Source organism: Bombina bombina, chromosome 6, assembly GCF_027579735.1.
Source record: "Bombina bombina isolate aBomBom1 chromosome 6, aBomBom1.pri, whole genome shotgun sequence".
NCBI lineage: Eukaryota > Metazoa > Chordata > Amphibia > Anura > Bombinatoridae > Bombina > Bombina bombina.
In genome coordinates this window covers 879,912,111-879,928,265 of record NC_069504.1, presented here as the reverse complement: position 1 = coordinate 879,928,265, position 16,155 = coordinate 879,912,111, and the positions used below count along the sequence as shown (strand labels likewise).

The window sequence follows — 16,155 nt, the reverse complement described above, 5'->3', positions numbered from 1 at the left end:
TAATCTGGCCCAGTATCTTTCAAGCAGTGTGTATAAGTATAACTTTTGAAATTTCTTGACAGCATTCATCCTGATCTGATCAGCCATTTGGACAGTATATGTGTCCATAGATTTCAGATTGTGCCAGATGAAAAAACATCTAAACTGAACACCCACCAATAAAAAAAAAATACTTAATAGATTCCATTTACTGTTAAGTCAGGATCAGACTGATATGCTTCAGGAAAGTTCTTCTCTGTGAAAGGCACATGTTAAGCAAAAAGAGGCTACTTCTTGGGTGGTAACTAGCCATAGAACAAGCCATTATGCCATTGTTCGTTCCCAGGTTGAGCGCTTCTCTTTTTTTATTTATGCAAATTATGACACTTGGGGAAGTCTCCCTAAGTGTGATGCGGGAATCTAGACGTGGACCCGTTGCTCAGTGTGCCTAGAGGGATATGGCTGCACCTCACTGATGAGGCCCACACTAGGTTGAAACGTACGTCTGGGGTTTTGCTGTTTCTCTCATTCAGAGAGGGATTGCCTGGTATTTCGGGGCTGGACTGTACTGTTAAGTCTGGATCAGGCCGATATACTTCAGGAAAGTTCTTCTCTGTGAAAGGCACATGTTGAGCAAAAAGAGACTGCTTCTTGGTTGGTAACTAGCCATAGAACAAGCTATTATGCCATTGTTCGTACCCAGGTTGAGCGCTTCTCTCTTTTTATTTATGCAAATTATGACACTTGGGGAAGTCTCCATAAGTATGTTGCGGGAATCCAGATGTGGACCCGTTGCTCTGTGTGCCTAGAGGGATATGGCTGCACCTCACTGACGAGGCCCACACTAGACCGAAAAGTACGTCTGGGGTTTTGCTGTGTCTCTCGTTCAGAGAGGGATTGCCTGGTATTTCGGGGCTGGACTGTACTGTTAAGTCAGGATCAGACTGATATGCTTCAGGAAAGTTCTTCTTTGTGAAAGGCACATGTCGAGCAAAAAGAGGCTGCTTCTAGGGTGGTAACTAGCCATAGAACAAGCTATTATGCTATTGTTCGTTCCCAGGTTGAGCGCTTCTCTCTTTTTATTTATGCAAATTATGACACTTGGGGAAGTCTCCCTAAGTGTGATGCGGGAATCCAGACATGGACCCGTTGCTCAGTGTGCCTAGAGGGATATGGCTGCACCTCACTGACGAGGCCCACACTAGGCCGAAACGTACGTCTGGGGTTTTGCAGTTTCTCTCATTCAGAGAGGGATTGCCTGGTATTTCGGGGCTGGACTGTACTGTTAAGTCAGGATCAGACTGATATGCTTCAGGAAAGTTCTTCTCTGTGAAAGGCACATGTTGAGCAAAAAGAGGCTGCTTCTTGAGTGGTAACTAGCCATAGAACAAGCTATTATGCCATTGTTCGTTCCTAGGTTGAGCGCTTCTCTCTTTTTATTTTTGTATATGTATGTATGTCTATGTTAAAGTCACACTAACCCGATGAGCGTTAACTTAAATTGCGCTCAAGCGATCGCGTTTACTTTCAACTTGTAATACAAGCACAATTTAACTTGTAAACAGACGAATGGGAAAACCTGATCTTTCAAGCAGTGTGTATAAATATAACTTTTGTAATTTCTTGACAGCATTCATCCTGATCCTATCAGCCATTTGCACAGTATATGTGTCCATAGATTTCAGATTGTGCCATATGAAAAACCATCTAAACTGAACACCCAACAATAAAAAAAAATACTTAATAGATTCCATTTTAAATTTTAAGTTTATAAAAAAGGACCTGAAACCCAAAATTGTTCTTTCATTATTCAGAAAGAGCATACAGTTTTGCTTTATTGTCTTGGTATCCCTTTTTGAGAGAGCAACAATGAACTGCTGGAAGCTAGTTGAACACATTGGGGCCTCTCTATCAAGCTCCGAATGGAGCTCGATGCCCCGTGTTTCTGGCGAGCCTGCAGGCTCGCCAGAAACAGCAGTTATGAAGCAGCGGTCACAAAGACCACTGCTCCATAACCTGTCCGCCTGCTCTGAGCAGGCTGCCAGACATCGCCACAATTCAACCCGATCGAGTATGATCGGGTTGATTGACACCTCCCTGCTGGCGTCCGATTGGTGCAATGCTGAATACGGAGAGCGTATTGCTCTCCGCATTCAGCAAGGTCTTGCAGACCTGATCCACACTGTCAGATCAGGTCCGCAAGACCTTTGCTAAATAGAGGCCATTGGATGAGCCCTTGAAAAGAAGCATCTATGTGCAGCCACCAATAAGCAGCTAGCTCCTAGTACTGCATTGGTGCTCTTGAGCCTTCCTAGGTATGCTTTTAACAAAGGATGCCAAGAGAAGCGGATTGGAAAACAAGTAAATGTCTGACTCATGAAAGTTTAATTTGTACTGTCCTTTTAATATCTAAGTCAAACTAACTAATACATGATATGCAATTTACATGTAACCCTTAGAAGATAGAACTGAAAAAAATCATAATTTAAAATAAGATCTATTTTTAAAACTAAATGGTACAGTGTACTGAAAAAAGGTCTTAATTCCATGTAAACAAACAAAGAAACATAGGGGGTGCCACATAGCGGATCACAATATCACCACTTTGTGTTAAAGATTTAAATGTGCAATACTACTCACATTTAATAATCCCCAATAAATGGTGATCATAGGCAGACTGCACTGTTCAGCTGGCTCACCTCCGAACTACAGGAACATTCAAGATTACTCACTGTTGTAAACCTCAGATGAAGGTAAGTCCTACACAAACAAATGCTTCCAAGTAGTGTGTAAAAGTTTATTAACTTTATTAAAAGACCAGCATGAGGTCAAAATTAAAAAGTACAAACTGCTTGACAGCATTCATCCTGATCTGATCAGCCATTTGGACAGGTTTTTCAGCCTCACAGACTGGCTGTTTCATTAGTGTGAGACTTTTTAATTTTGACCTCATATTGGTCTTTTAATAAAAGTTTTTAAACTTTTACACACTGCATTTTTTTCTGAAAGGACTTAAATGGACATTATACACTAGATTTTTCTTTGCATATCTGCATAAATGTTTTTCAGGTGATCCATTTATATTAACCTATACAGCTTTTTTTTTTTTTTTTTTTTTTTTAATGTATAGGTTTTGCTTATTTTTAAATAACATTGTGCTGATTTTCAGACTCCTAACCAAGTCCCAAAGTTTTAGGAGAATACTGATGAATACCTACACCAGCTTGCTCCTGTTTGTGTAAAGGATCTTTTCATATGCAGAGAAAGAGGGAGGGGGTAGTGTCTGCTTTTTTTTTGCTATAGAACCACTTTCAGTGGGTGTTCCAGCTAACCTTTTCAACAGAGCTAAACTGGAAGCTTCTAAGTAAGTTTTTTAAACAGTTTTATACTGGATTTTTAGATCAGTATCTGTGCTTATTATTATTTATAGTAGTGTCTATTACATGCAGTTAAATGAAAATTGGTGTATACTGTCCCATTAAAGGGCCACTGTAAGTAAATATTTTCTATGCCTGTTACTAACTAACTACCCCAAATACGCTTTTTATCAATAGCATTTCATTAACATATCTCTACCGTATATCAGAAATCTTGTCTGCAAATTTAATTGTTTTCCAAACCCACTCCGTGGGTATCCTTTGCTCTGTACCAATCCGTTTACAATACCTAGGTTTCAAAATGGCGCTTTAAACACAAAGTTATTGGTTTAAGTATTTTGAACATGCAGTGCTGAAAATAGTGGGCAGGATAACGTGACATCATCGGCGAATAAAAGATATAACTTTTAGAACGTTATGAAACTTCGTTTTGGAGAAAATATAGGTCAGTAGGTTTTAATTAATGTTTATTAACTTTAATGTGTTAGTTGTTTAGCTTAAAAATTATAACAGAAAGTAATCCTTTAACGTCATCTGAGGTTTACAACATTGGGTCATTCTGAGTGTTCCTGCAGTTGGGAGGTGAGCCAGCTGAACAACTCTGAGAGTGTAGTCTGCCTATGATCATTATCTATTGGCGATTATTAAATGTGAGTAGTATTGCACATTTAAATCTTTAACACAAAGTGGTGATATTATAATACGCTATGTGGCCCCCCTATGTTCCTTTGTTTGTCTGCAGTTGTGATGATTGGAGTTTGAGTCCTATCGTGATGAGGAGCAGCCTGGGGTGTATCCATATTTGAATCAAGCCTTAAAGGAATTGAATATATTGGACTATACTTTTCTTTATGGAGTTTGGTGCATGGACACTATATCAATGCATCCTTAATTGGAAGGTTATTATATTTATTTATTTTTATATTTTTTCATATTTATTTTCTATCTGCACATATTTTATAATTATTATTATTATTCACTATAAGTGGACATTTAGTTATCTAGGAAAAGCGCCCCCTATAATTTTCTTTGTAGGAAAATATATATTTTTTTTTAATTCCATGTAAAGTATTTAAAATGTATTACCATATTTTGTATTCTAAAAAAAAAAACATTTTTCCAGTGCTGAATAAACAATCACATAGTGAGCAAAAGATCCTAATTATCAGTAATTAATATATTTCAGGCATATTAAATAAACCAAGACATACACAGTAGTGTTTTTTTCCAAAGATTATTGCTTTAATATGTATGTTAAAGGGACAGCCTACTCCAGAAGTTTTATTATTTAAAAAGATAGCCACTAATGAGAAACACACTGCCCAGGTGCCGAACCAAAAATGGGCGAGCTACTTAGCTTACATTTCTGCTTTTTAAAAATAACTATACCAACGAACAAAAATTGATAATAGGAGTAAATTAGAAAGTTGCTTAAAATTGCATGCTCCATCTAAAGCATGAAAGAAAACAATTGGGTTTCATATCCCTTTAACCCCTTGGCGACCGAGGCGAGGACGTGTCAGGCACGTCCTACAAAGGGTGTCAGTTAAGGACCAAGGACATGCCTGACAGCTCCTCGGGTAATCTGAGCACTGGAAGTGATCGAGATCGCTTCGAGCCGCTCAAACAGTATTGCAGCGATGCTTCAATGTTGAGGCATCCTGCAATACTGTTCCTGACTTCTGGGCTCCGTTTTGATCGCTCCCACGGAGCCCAGCAGTTAGGCAGAGCATCGGAAGCCATCAGGCAGGCTTCTAATGCTCTAAAAGTGTGCTAAGTGACTCGGTGGGTTGAGGCACTTAGTAAAAGAACATCAAAATAAAAAAATATATAAATTTCTTAATAAAATAGCCCCATATAGCCCTCCTCCCCAATGTGGCTTCAAAGATGGCGATGCCCAGTGTATCATGGGGCTTCTGGGGTTGTCCCTAGCCTGCCTCATCATAGGGGCAGGCTAGGGATATCCAATCTGAGCTTGCCCCTATAATTACATTTTTAATAATAAAATATTCCATTTCTCTGATTATATCAACATTAGTAAATATTGACTCTGACCAGTGTGGATCTCCCTCCCTCTCCTCACTTGCGTTTTTGTGGGAGAGAGATCTGTGTTTAGGAGAGAGACATTTAGATAATATATTTGTTAAAAGTTGTGAGACCCAAAGGTTCTTTTCAGAGCCATTAACCCCTAGCATTTTTTAGGGGTTAATTTTTTTAAGTAATTTTTTGTGAGACCCAAAGGCTCTTTTCAGAGCCATTTAGCTTGTTTTAATTATTTTTTGTAGAAAATTGTGAGACCCAAAGGCCCTTTTTAGAGCCATTAACCCCTAGCTTGCCATTGATCACTATGCATCACTGGCTATTGCACAACAGCACTTTTTGCTGCTGAAGAGTGGGTAACGTCTCATCACCAGAGGCCAGATACCCCACCCTTCACTGCAAATCCTGGCATCAATGTGGATGTGGCAGGATTTAGCCCCCAACAGTTTATGGAGGTTTTTCTGGACAATGATGTATTGGGGAACATTGTCGCAATGGGCCCCCATCGATGTGCCTGAATTTAAAAAATTCTGGGCATTGACTATGCTGATGGGCATCATAAAGAAACACTCCATCCACTCCTACTGGAGCAGTAGCTCCATTTTCTCCCAGTGTATCTCAAGGAAGAGGTATGAAATGACTCTACATTTCATGCACTTCAGCGACAACAGCCTGTGCCCCCCTAGGGAGTATCCCCAGTTTGACAGGCTGTATGAAATCTGCCCCCTGATTACCCTCTTTACTGCCAGGTTTGCAGAGGTTTATACACCTGGAAGGAATGCGTGGATGAATCCCTGATGAAGTATAAGGGAAGGCTGGGATTCAAGTAGTATATTCCTTCCAAGCACTCCAGGTATGGACTAAAGGTGTATAAGCTCTGTGAGAGCGAGACTGGGTATACTCAGGCCTTCTGGGTGTACGAGGGAAAGGATATCGACCTTGACCCTCCAGGCTGCCCAGAACATATGGGAACCACTGGCAAGATTGTCTGGGACCTGATATTACCACTGATGAACAAAGGGTACCACTTGTATTTAGATAATACTGCGCAGGTTTCCCAGGACAATTTGCAAGCACCCGGCTATGAAGAGGAGAGACCTCAGCTCTGCGCCAAGAGGAGCTGTTGGTGGGTAAGTACAGAGACAAGAAGGATGTATACCTTCTTACCACCATCCACAAAGAGGGGACTGTGGAGGTTTCTGTACGTGGCAGAGCTGAGAGCACAATGAAGCCAGTGTGCATCAAGGCTTATAGCCAGCATATGGGTGGGGTTGATCTAGCAGATCAGCTGCTGCAGCCCTACCTAATTATGCGGAAGACAACGGCCTAGTACAAAAATGTTGCAATCTACTTAATGCAGATTGCAACCCACAGCACTTATTTCTTTGTTGTTCAAAAAAGCAAACCCCGAAATTATACTGACTTTTTTACAGTTTCAGCTCCAGATCATTTCGGGGATTATGTGCCAAGATGCACTCGCTCCCCGGGCAGTGATGGGAGAGAGCAGAGTTGGGGCTACCCATTTTATTTTCAAAATCCCCCCTACTGCAGCGAAGCAGAATCCTCAGAAAAAATGCAGAGTCTGTACCAAGAGGGGAAGGGAAGGGACACCACCTTTAACTGTCCTGATTGCCCTGGACAGCCTGGACTCTGCATTGGGGACTGCTTCAAGTGGTATCACACACTGTTAAAAAATATTTTTTTTTGGTTACGTTTACTGTTACTGAGTTTATTTTTATTTTTGTTTATTTTTTACTTTTACTGTACCAGATTTTTAAATTTCACTGTTCTATTTTATATAAGTTCTAAAATTGGAGCTGTATTTTACCAAAACCCCTATCAAACCTATGCATGGGGGGGGCATGGGTGTACTCAGGGGGTCTTGCAGAAAACAACCTTGAGTGTTTTCTTGCAATAACTTACAACCGGCTCTCCTAAATCATAATCAAAAAGCAGTGTGTGTGTAAAAATGAAAATGGAAAAATTACCACCATACACTTTCTCCAGTTTTTTTTACTAAACCGGTTGCATCAAAGGCATCAAAGCACTCCATAGACAATAGCTTGGGGTATCAATGTTTTAAATATACACACTTTCATGGCAATAAATAAAACTGGGGTGTGCGATAGGCCCCAAACTAAAGATAGGCCTATCAGAAGAAATACTCTCCCTTTCAACTCAAAGTACAAGTCATAAAATTGTAATTGAACCTTTCCTAAATCCTGGCAAACCTATGCATGGGGGTCATGGGTGTACTCAGGAGATCTTGCAGAAAACAACCTGGAGTGCTTTCTTGCAATAATTTAAAAGCTCTCCTAAATTACAGTCAAAAATCAATGGGCAAGTAAAAAAAAAAATTACCACCACATAATTTCTCTAATTTTTATGGCTAAAACAGTTGCATCAAAGGCATCAAAACACTTCATATAAAATACATTGGGGTGTCAATGTTTCAAATATATGCACGTTTAAGAAGATAGGCAAAGAAGATATTTTAAATGTGAAAAAAAAATCACAAACACATGTCAGAAGTTTGGCATTGCACCCCCCAAAGAAGCCAACAAACCTATGCATAGGTGGTATCACTGTACTCAGGAGATGTTGTTGAACACATATTGAGGTGTTTTTTGGCAGTAACACATAACAGGAGCTGAGAATCCATGCCTAAAGTACGTGTGTGAAAAATAACACAAAAAAATTACTACCCAAACGTTTCACAAAGACTGGTGGTTGAACTGGTGCATGAAAAGTGTTAAAATACCAGCATTTCAATTACCCTAGGGTGTCTACTTTTCAAAAATATATGGTTTGATGAATTACATTGGCCGGTGTTCTAAAATTAGTCTTGACGCATAAAAATTCCGGCCCCACAAAAGTTAACGGTTGTTTAGAACAACCATATAGACACTCGACAACCATTACATTTTGTGGGGCCACATGACGCTGTATATTAATTTGTTCAATAGAATCCGCTCTATACTGTGTAATTTTAAAATTTGAGTTTCAAATATTTTATTATATTTGTAAAACTTGTATGTTGTTTATTTTTTCCCAATTCCCATTTTACGCTGGGCACGCATGCGCACTGAAGGCAACTTGCCTGTAGAAATCATGGACCATCTGATGCAGCTTATTAAGCTGATCCTGAGGAGTCAGGCAGTGTGCGCATGCGCGGGCATTCTGTGCGCAGGCGCAATACAGTCTAATGCCCATTGAATTCCTCGACCCTTTGCTTAGACCTAAACAGCTTATTTTTGGAGGTTGGGCTGTTTGCGCATGCGCAGTGAGTGCCACACGCATCCAACAGCTGATGTCACGTCACCAGAAGTGACGCCGGTCAGGAATTTTTATGCGTCAAGACTAATTTTAGAACACCGGCTTCAGAAATGTCCCAAATAGGACATGGATGCATAATGGCAGATGTAAAAATTCCAAGTTGGAAAACTGGAATGTGCCCCCTAAAAGTAAGGCCTTTTAGCCCTCTGAGAACCCAACAAACATATTCATGGGTGGTATCACTGTACTCAGGAGATGTTGTTGAACACATATTAAGGTGTTTTTTGGCAGTAACATATAACAGGAGCTGAGAATCCATGCCTAAAATACAATGAGTGTGAAAAATAACACAAAAAAATGACTACCCAAAAGTTTGACAAAGACTGGTGGTTAAATAAGTTCATGGAAAGTGTGAAAATACCAGCATTTCAAATACCCTAGGGGGTCTACTTTTCAAAAATATATGGTTTAATGGGGCTAAATTACATTGGCCGGCTTCAGAAATGTCCAAAATAGGACATGGGTGAATGATGACAGATGTGAAAATTCCAAGTTGGAAAACTGGAATGTGTCTCCTAAAAATAAGGCCTTTTAGCCCCCAGAGAACCCGACAAAACTATTCATGGGTGGTATCACTGTACTCAGGAGATGTTGTTGAACACATATTGAGGTGTTTTGTGTCAGTAACACATAACAGGAACTGATAATCCATGCCTAAAATACAATCGGCTAGATTACGAGTTTTGCGTTATGAGGTGTGCGTTGCTAACTTGTACGTTATTGTCACCGCTCACTTTCCTACAGCGCTGGTATTACAGGTTTTTACAAACCCGGCGTTAAAAGGCAAGAAGTGAGCGTAGAGAAAAATTGTGCTCCATACCGCACTCCAATACCATCGCTGCTTAAGTCAGCGGTGAACTGGTTGTACGTGCTCGTGCACGATTTACCCATAGACATCAATGGGGAGAGCAGGCTGAGAAAAAGTCTAACCTGCAAAAAAGCAGCATAAAGCTCAGTAACGCAGCCTCATTGATTCCTATGGGGAAACACATTTTATGTTTACACCTAACACCCTAACATGAACCCTGAGTCTAAACACCCCTAATTTTACACTTATTAACCCCTAATCTGCCACCCCTGACATCGCCGACACCTACAATATATTTATTAACCCCTAATCTGCCGCCCCGTCATCACCGACACCTACATTATACTTATTATCCCCTAATCTGCTGCACCGGACATCGCCGCCACTGTAATAAACATATTAACCCCTAAACCGCGGCACTTCTGCATCGCAAACACTAGTTAAATATTATTAACCCCTAATCTGCTGCCCCTAACATCGCCGCCACCTACCTAAATTTATTAACCCCTAATCTGCCACCCCCAACGTCGCCGCCACTATACTAAAGTTATTAACCCCTAACCCTAAGTCTAACCCTAACCCTAACCCCCCTAACTTAAATATAATTAAAATAAATCTAAAGAAAACCTACAATTAATAACTAAATAATTTCTATTTAAAACTAAATACTTACCTATAAAATAAACCTAAGCTAGCTACAATATAACTGTTACATTGTAGCTAGCTTAGGTTTTATTTTTATTTTACAGGCAAGTTTGTATTTATTTTAACTAGGTAGAATAGTTACTAAATAGTTATTCACTATTTAATAAGTACCTAGCTAAAATAAATACAAATTGACCTGTAAAATAAAACCTAACCTGCCTTACACTAACACCTAACCTAACCCTACAATTAAATAAATTCCCTAAATTAAATATAATTCCCTAAATTAAATACAATTAGCTAAATTACAAAAAACAAACAAGAACTAAATTACAGAAAATAAAAAACAAATTACAAGATCTTTAAGCTAATTACAATAGAGCTAAATGCCCTTTTAAGGGCAATGCCCATACAAATACCCTTTTCAGGGAAATGGGGAGCTTAGTTTTTTTTTAGTTAGGGTTTTATTTGAGGGGTTGGTTGTGTGGGTGGTGGGTTTTACTGTTGGGGGTTTTTTTTTGTATTTTTTTTACAGGTAAAAGAGCTGATTTCTTTGGGGCAATGCCCCGCTAAAGGCCCTTTTAAGGGCTATTGGTAGTTTAGTTTAGGCTAGGGTTTTTTTATATTTTGGGTGTGCTTTTTTTATTTTGATAGGGCTATTAGATTAGGTGTAATTAGTTTAAATATCTTGTAATTTGTTTTTTATTTTCTCTTTAGTGGGGGGGGGGTTTGTAATTTAGCTAATTATATTTAATTTAGGGAATTTATTTAATTGTAGGGTTAGGTTAGGTGTTAGTATAAGACAGGTTAGGTTTTATTTTACAGGTCAATTTGTATTTATTTTAGCTAGGTAGTTATTAAATAGTTAATAACTATTTAGTAACTATTCTACCTAGTTAAAATAAATACAAACGTACCCGTAAAATAAAAATAAACCCTAAAATAGCTACAATATAACTATTAGTTATATTGTAGCTAGCTTAGGGTTTATTTTACAGGTAAGTATTTAGTTTTAAATAGGAATTATTTAGTTATTAATTGTAGGTTTTCTTTAGATTTATTTTAATTATATTTAAGTTAGGGGGGTTAGGGTTAGACTTAGGTTTAGGGGTTAATAAATTTAGTATAGTGGCGGCGATGTTGGGGGCGGCAGATTAGGGGTTAATAAATGAAGGTAGGTGGCGGCGATGTTAGGGGCGGGAGATTAGGGGTTAATAATATTTAACTAGTGTTTGCGAGGCGGGAGTGTGGCGATTTAGGGGTTAATATGCTTATTCTAGAGGCGGCGATGTCCGGAGCGGCAGATTAGGGGTTAATATTTTTATTATAGTGTTTGCAATGCGGGAGGGCCTCGGTTTAGGGGTTAATAGTTAGTTTATGGGTGTTAGTGTACTTTTTAGCACTTTAGTTATGAGTTTTATGCTACAGCGTTGTAGTGTAAAACTCATAACTACTGACTTTAGAATGCGTTACGAATCCTGACGGGATAGGGTGTACCGCTCACTTTTTGGCCTCCCAGGACAAGCTTGTAATACCGGCGCTATGGAAGTCCCATTGAAAATAGACTATACGCAAATTTTAGTAAGTTGATTTGCGGTAAGGCCAAAAAAGTGTGCGTTGCCCCTAAATCTGCAAGTCTCGTAATAGCAGCGGTAGTAAAAAAAGCCGCGTTATGAGCCTTAACGCTGCTTTTTTACTCATAACGCAAGACTCGTAATCTAGCTGAATGTGTGCGAAAAATAACACAAATGGAAAGTGTTAAAATACCAGCATTTCAAATACCCTAGGGTGTCTACTTTTCAAAAATGTAGGGTTTGATGGGGGTAAATTACATTGGCCGGCTTCACAAATGTCCCAAATATGACATGGGTGCATGATGACCGATGTGAATATTCCAAGTTTGAAAACTGGAATGTGCCCCCTAAAAATAAGACATTTTAGCCCCCAGAGAACCCAACACATTGGAGGTATCACTGTGCTCAGGAGATGTTGCTGAAGAAATATTGGGTTGTTATTTGGCAGTAACCCTTAACGTTCTCAATAAATGTATTCTTAAATTGCTATTTTGCCAAAAAACTTTTTTTCTTCAAACTTTGGCATAAATTGGTGGTAAAATAGTTGCATGAAAAGAGTCAAAATACCCCAAGTTTAATCCCTTAGGTTGTCTTCTTTTACAAAATATATACATATATATGAAGGGTTATTCAAAGATTCCTAACAGATATCAGTGTTACAATGTAACTATCTCTAATTAAAAAAAAAAAAAAAAAATACGGCTAGATTATGAGCGTTATGAGTAAAAAAGCAGCGTTAAGCCTCATAATGCTGCCTTTTTACTACTGCTGCTATTACGAGTCTTGTAGGTACAGCTGTCCCGCACACTTTTTTGGCCGTACCACAAATCAACTTACGCAATTTGCGTATAGTCTATTTTCAATGGGACTTCCATATCGCCGGTATTACAAGCTTTTTTTTTAGGCCAAAAAGTGAGCAGTACAGCCTATCCCGCAAGATTTATAACGCATTCTAAAGTCAGTAGTTATGAGTTTTACACTACAAAGCTGTAGCATAAAACTCATAACTAAAGTGCTAAAAGTACTCTAACCCATAAACTACCTATTAACCCTTAAACCGCCGCACTTCCGCCTCGCAAACATTAGTTAAATATTATTAACCCCTAATCTGCCGCCCCTAACATTGCCGCCACCTACCTACATTTATTAACCTCTAATCTGCCACCCTCAACGTCGCTGCGACTATACTATATTTATTAACCCCTAAACCTAAGTCTAACCCTAACCCTAACACCCCCTAACTTGAATATAATTAAAATAAATCTTTACTAACTACCTAGCTAACATAAATACAAATTTACCTGTAAAATAAAACCTTACCTAAGTTACACTAACACCTAACACTACACTACAATTAAATAAATTACATACAATTAACTAAATTACAAAAAAATCCCCCACTAAATTACACAAAATAAAAAACAAATGACAAGATATTTAAACTAATTACACCTAATCTAATAGCCCTATCAAAATAAAAAAAAAGCCCCCCAAAATAAAAAAAAAACCCTAGCCTAAACTAAACTACCAATAGCCCTTTAAAGGGCCTTTTGCGGAGCATTGCCACAAAGAAATCAGCTCTTTTACCTGTAAAAAAAAAATACAAACAACCCCTCAACAGTAAAACCCATGACCCACACAACCAACCCCCCAAATAAAACCCTAACTAAAAAAACCTAAGGTCCCCATTGCACTGTAAAGGGCATTTGTATGGGCATTGCCCTTAAAAGGGCATTTAGCTCTATTGCGGCCTAAACCCTAACCTAAAAATAAAACCCACCCAATAAACTCTTAAAAAAACCTAACACTAACCCCTGAAGATCCACTTACAGTTTTGAAGACCGGACATCGATCCTCAACGAATCCGGGAGAAGTCTTCATCCAAGCGGGGAGAATGGTCCTCCAGACGGGCAGAAGTCTTCATCCAGATGGCATCTTCTATCTTCATCCATCCGGCGCGGAGCGGGTCCATCTTCAAGACATCCGACGTGGAGCATCCTCTTCTTTCCGATTACTAATGACGAATGAAGGTTCATTTAAATTACGTCATCCAAGATGGTGTCCCTTGAATTCCGATCAGCCAATCGGAATTAAGGTTGAAAAAATCTTATTGGCTGATTGGATCAGCCAATAGGATTGAGCTTGCATTCTATTGGCTATTCTAATCAATCAATCCAATAGTGGCGGCCACGTTGGGGACGTCAGACGAGGGGTTAATAAGTATAATGTAGGTGTCGGCGATGTTGGGGGCGGCAGATTAGGGGTTAATAAGTGTAAGATTAGGGGTGTTTAGACTAGGGGTTCATGTTAGGGTGTTAGGTGTATATATAAAATGTGTTTCCCCATAGGAATCAATGGGGCTGCGTTACTGAGCTTTACGCTGCTTTATTGCAGGTGTTAGGCTTTTTTCAGCCAGCTCTCCCCAATGATGTCTATGGGTAAATCATGCACGAGCACGTACAACCAGCTCACCGCTGACTTAAGCAGCGCTGGTATTGGAGTGCGGTTTGGAGCTCATTTTTGCTCTACGCTCACTTCTTGCCTTTTAACGCCGGGTTTATAAAAACCTGTAATACCAGCGCTGTAGGTAAGTGAGCGGTGAGAATAACGTGCAAGTTAGTACCGCACCCCTCATAACGCAAAACTCATAATCTGGCCGATAGTTTGGAAATAGCATAGTGCTACTTGTACGTATTGCTCTATAACTTGCAAAAAAAAGCAAAGAACATGTAAACATTGGGTATTTCTAAATTAAAGACAAAATTTAAAAACTATTTAGCATCAGTGTTTTTTGGTGGTTGTAGATGTGTAACAGATTTTGGGGTCAAAGTTAGAAAAAGTGTGTTTTCTTCCATTTTTGTAATTATATATTTTTTTATAGTAAATTATAATATATGATGAAAACAATGGTATCTTTAGTAAGTCCATTTAACCCCTTAAGGACCAGGCATTTCAGACAAAAACTTCCTGAAAAGACCAGAGCATTTTTAGCATTTTTGCTCACTACATTTAAACAGAAATAGAGCCTTTTTTTTATACGTATCAAAACTTATTTTCTTTTTTAATAGACAACCCAAAGTATTGATCTAGGCCTATTTTGGTATATTTCATGCCACCATTTCACCGCAAAATGCGATAAAAAAAAAAAAAGTTAACTTGTTCAAAGTTTTAGGTTTCTCACTGAAATTATTTACAAACAGCTTGTGCGATCATGGCACAAATGGTTGTAAATGCTTCTGTGGGATCCCCTTTGTTCAGAAATAGCAGACATATTTGGTTTTGGCATTGCTTTTTGGTAATTAGAAGGCTGCTAAATGCTGCTGTGCACCACACTTGTATTATGCCCAGCAATGGAGGGGTTAATTAGGTAGCTTGTAGGGTTAATTTTAGCTTTAGTGTAGAGATCAGCCTCCCACCTGACACATCCTACCCCCTGATCTCTCCCTGACCCCCCTCAAACAGCTCTATTCCCTCCCCCACCTTACAATTTTCACCGCCATCTTAAGTACTGGCAGAAAGTCTACCAGTATGAAAATAAAAGCCTTTTTTTTTTTTTTTTTTTTTTTTTTTAAGTAATAATTGTTTTTTTTAATATGTGCTGCTGTGTAGGTTCCCCCTAACCCCCCCACCCTCCCTTTCCCCTCCCACCCTCCCTTTCCCCTCCCCCCCCAAAAAAGCTCTCTAACTCTACCCCCTCTACCTATTTAACGCCATATTAGCTACTAGCAGCTGTCCCAGTTTGTTGCAAAATTGGTATTTTTTTTTTAAAAAAAGTCCAATTTTTTCCGCTCCTCCCCCTCAATACACTACCCCCTCCCAGATCCCTTTCTGTTAACGGATCCCACATGGGATCCCCCTCATTGCCCCTACTCCCTCCTCCCTCTTTCCCCCTCAATGACCCCTCCCATCAGTAACTCTGCAAATCTATTTCTGCAGTGACCCACTACTGCCCCATCTAAATTTAAAAAACACTTTTTCCTCAGTAGGCAAATCAGGAAAGTATTTGCAGGGATATTTATTATATAAATCCTATATTGCTCACCTATTTTTTTTAACTTTCTCTGAATGAGATTATATACTGTTTTGGAGGGCATTATGAATGAGTGGTTCTATGGAGCAATCTGGGTCTGCTGAAGGAACACCAAAGGGGGACCTCTCTGAGGTCATATTGACAATAATAAGTGTCTACTTTGTATTTTAAATATTGTGTGCCCGACAGCTCAGCTTGGCAACACTTGTCTGATGTCTGTTCTATGGTCTCACTCTGCAGGTCTCCTAGCTCTCTAGATACTTCAGTAGGCTCTCCTACTGTGATAACCAAAAGTTATCTAATAGTGTGATAATTAGAATATAAAAAATAAAGGTTTTGTTGCTCTTTTCTTAAAATAAGCAAGAG

General features: G+C 39.1%; 1 protein-coding gene across 2 annotated transcripts in view; it reads left to right on the top strand.

The window, feature by feature from the left end:
• Positions 1–16,155, top strand: part of LOC128663839 (beta-1,3-galactosyltransferase 5) — a 214,520-nt gene that overhangs the window by 110,526 nt on the left and 87,839 nt on the right. The window lies entirely within an intron of this gene.